This window comes from Leopardus geoffroyi, chromosome C1 (genome assembly GCF_018350155.1).
Source record: "Leopardus geoffroyi isolate Oge1 chromosome C1, O.geoffroyi_Oge1_pat1.0, whole genome shotgun sequence".
NCBI lineage: Eukaryota > Metazoa > Chordata > Mammalia > Carnivora > Felidae > Leopardus > Leopardus geoffroyi.
Window position 1 is genome coordinate 95,225,533 of NC_059328.1, and position 3,574 is coordinate 95,229,106.

Genomic DNA, 3,574 nt, shown 5'->3' on the forward strand with positions numbered 1-3,574 from the left:
TACCACACCTTTTTTATCCATCTGTCGATGTACGTTTGAGTTGCTTCCACCTTTAGGTTATTGTAAATAATACTGCCATGACCATGGGTGTACAAATATTTGTTTGAGTTCCTACTTTCAGTTCTTGGGGGGTTTATACCCAGAAGTGAAATTACTGGATCATAGGGTAATTCCGTTTTGAAGTTTTGAAGAACCACTATACAGTTTTCCATAGCTGCTGCACCATTTTGCATTCCCACCGACAGCGCACAAGAGTTTCGATTTCTCCCTGTCCTCACCAACACTTGTTACCTTCTGTTGTTCTGCTTGGTTTTGGCTTTCTTTTTGGAACTAGCCGTACTAGTAGGTTGGAAGTGAAGTAATGCCATCTTAACAATAATCCATCCCTAAGTATTTTAATATTTTTGATGGTATTGTACATGGAATTGTTTTTTCTTTTTTTTTTTTTTTCAACGTTTTATTTTTTTTTTATTTTTGGGACAGAGAGAGAGAGACAGAGCATGAACGGGGGAGGGGCAGAGAGAGAGGGAGACACAGAATCGGAAACAGGCTCCAGGCTCTGAGCCATCAGCCCAGAGCCTGACGCGGGGCTCGAACCCACGGACCGCGAGATCGTGACCTGGCTGAAGTCGGACGCTTAACCGACTGCGCCACCCAGGCGCCCCTGGAATTGTTTTTTCAATTGTTTTTCATCTTTATTTATTTTTGAGAGACAGAGTGTGAGTGGGGGAGGAACAGAGAGAAAGGGAGACACAGAATCTGAAGCGGGCTCCAGGCTCCAAGCTGTCAGCACAGAGCCCGACGCGGGGCCCAAACTCACCAACTGTGAGATCATGACCTGAGTCAAAGTCGGACACTTAACTAAACCTCTCACACAACCCTGGAATTGTTTTTTTAATTTCATTTTTGGATTGCTCATTGTTAGCATATAGAAATACAACTGATTTTTATATATTGATCTCATAGCCTTCAAGTTTGCTGAATTTGTTTACTAGTTCTACATGTGTGTATCTACGTGTATTATGTGTATATCCCATCTGTAAAATGGGATGATAAAAGTACCTGTTGTTATGAGGATTAAATGAGTTAACACTTGTCCAGTGATAAGTACTGGCATATAATAAACATATAATAAATTGGCATATAATAAACACTAAAAAACTATTAGACACTAAATATTTATTAGACAGTAAATATTGAAGTCCTATTATATATTTATCTGTAGGACTTGTACAGGGAACAAGATTGACAACAGTCAGTCAACGCGGACTGCTTTAACAAATTACCATAGACTGAGGGGCCTAAACTGCAAACATTTATTTCTCACAGTTCTGGAGGCTGGCAAGCCCAAGATCAGGGTGCCAGCAGTTTCAGTGTCTGTTGAAGACGGTCTTTTTGATTTGCACATGGCCTCCTTCTGTATCCTCACGTGGCAGAGAGAGATCATCGTCTTCTGATCAGATCTTCTGATCACACATTGGAGATTAGAGCTTCAACATGTGACTTTGGTGGGCGGAGGGATCAACATTAATAGCAACAGGTAAGAGTCTTGATCTCATAGAACTTACACGAAATATCCCAAACCCTTTGTACCCAGATTGCTATTTTTCAGATGATTTCTGCTAGGAACCAATTTTTCATGGGTTTCTCACATTGCTTCCTTTCTTGCAAGCCTCAAGAGGTACAGATGGCTTGATTTTCCGACTGTCTCCCTCTAGAGCAGAGAATGGGTTTGTGTGTCGTCTAGCATAATAAAGATAATATCTGCCCCCCCGCCCCCAGACAAAAGTCAGGCAAGGGTTCTTGAAGACCACTGTAAAAGATTTGATTTCTTCAGGCTTGGGGTTCCTCAGTCATGGCGTATATAGCATTCACTCTGCATCATCTCTATGGGACCTGAGGAGCAAAGAGAATGGATGTAAAACTGAAACTCATGTTGCTCTCTGTGCCATGGGTAAGAAAGTCACTTGTCTCTGCTCAGGAGTCTGGTGTCTTCTGCCAGCATCTTTGCAAGGGGCTAACTTTTTTCATTGTGGGTAGGGTAAAATGTCACACCCTTCACAGCTTTTGAGAACTTCCATCCAGTATGCCGTTACAAGGGTAACTTCCTTAAACTCAATTTCTACCTAGTACCTCTACAGTTCTTTTTCTTTTTCTGGCTTTTAGGCTCCTCCATACCTCTCCAGCTGAATTGTCCATCTCTTCCTGAAGAAGACCTACTTCATAGGCCAGGAATTTCAAACATGTATGACCATGCTCATTTCTACTTCTTTTTTTTTAATGTTTATTCATTTCTGAACGACAGAGAGAGACAGAACACAAGCAGGGGTAGGGTGGAGAGAGAGGGGGACACAGAATCTGAAGCAGGCTCCAGGCTCCAAGCTCTGAGTGGTCAGCCCAGAGCCCAACACAGGACTTGAACTCAAGAACTACAAGAGCATGACCTGAGCTGAAGTCGCTTAACCGACTGAGCCACCCAGGCGCCCTGCTCATTTCTACTTCTGACACGGGGTTCATATTTCCTCCACTTTGGAATTTCTTCCCCATTCCCTTTCCTCCTACTTAGTCTACTCAAATCCATTTCTCAAGACCTGTTTCAAGTCCAAACCCAGTGGGAAACATCCCCATTGATCATCCTTTCTGTGAACTTCTATAGTACTTAAGAATCTGTACACATAACATAGAATTTGAGTATATATTATTTTCTAATACTGTTTTCTAGAGGTTCTGTATGGGCATGCATTGCCTCCTCATTCTGACTGTGAGCAGGAAGCTGCGCACAAAGCAGAAATTGAGTGTGATTGACCGCAGTGGTAAGTGCATGTGTACTGAAGGCAGAATCCCAGATCAAAATATCTATGTATTGACTTTGTGACCTTGGGCATATTGCTTAACTTTCCTATGCCTCAGTTTCCTCACCTCTAAAATGGGAATAATGAGGGGTGCCTGGGTGGCTCAGTTGGTTAAACATTGACTCTTGATCTCAGCTCAGGTCTTGATCTCATGGTGGTGAGTTCAGGCCCCATGTTGGGCTCTATGCTGGGCATAAAGCCTACTTTTAAATAAATAAATATATATATGTATATATATGTATATATATATATATATATATATATATATATATATATATAAAATGGTAATAATAATCATGGTAATACTATCTCATAGAATTGTTGTGAGAATTAACATAAGACACCTAAAACATCCATCAAAGATCAAGTTAGAAACATCACAGAATTTAGCACTATGGAAGCCCATGGAAATACATAGTGTTACAGAGGGTTTCACATCTGAAAAACCTTTCTGCTGTAAACCACCAGGTAAAATTTAACAAGCCTTCTGTTTCACAAGAAAATAAAGATATTCAAAGGTCAAAGGTGAAACCACAGCTCAACCCCAAAGAAGAGGGTTAATGTTAAAGCAAGGGGCTATTCTAGAGCATTTACTGAGACACAGCAATGTCTCGATTACTATCTAAAGCATTTGTTTTAGTGGCCACTTGGAGGCAGCACCATAAGTCTGGAGTCCAAGTGAGTTCAGGGGTAAGATTAGAGACCCAAACATTTATCCAGAA

The 3,574-nt window shown here is 41.2% G+C and overlaps 1 long non-coding RNA gene across 1 annotated transcript; it reads left to right on the forward strand.

The window, feature by feature from the left end:
- Positions 1–1,227: 1,227 nt before the first annotated feature.
- Positions 1,228–2,266, forward strand: LOC123600054. The gene is made up of 2 exons (XR_006713454.1): positions 1,228–1,540; positions 2,167–2,266. It is a non-coding gene; the product is annotated as an uncharacterized LOC123600054 (long non-coding RNA).
- The last annotated feature ends 1,308 nt before the right edge of the window (positions 2,267–3,574 follow it).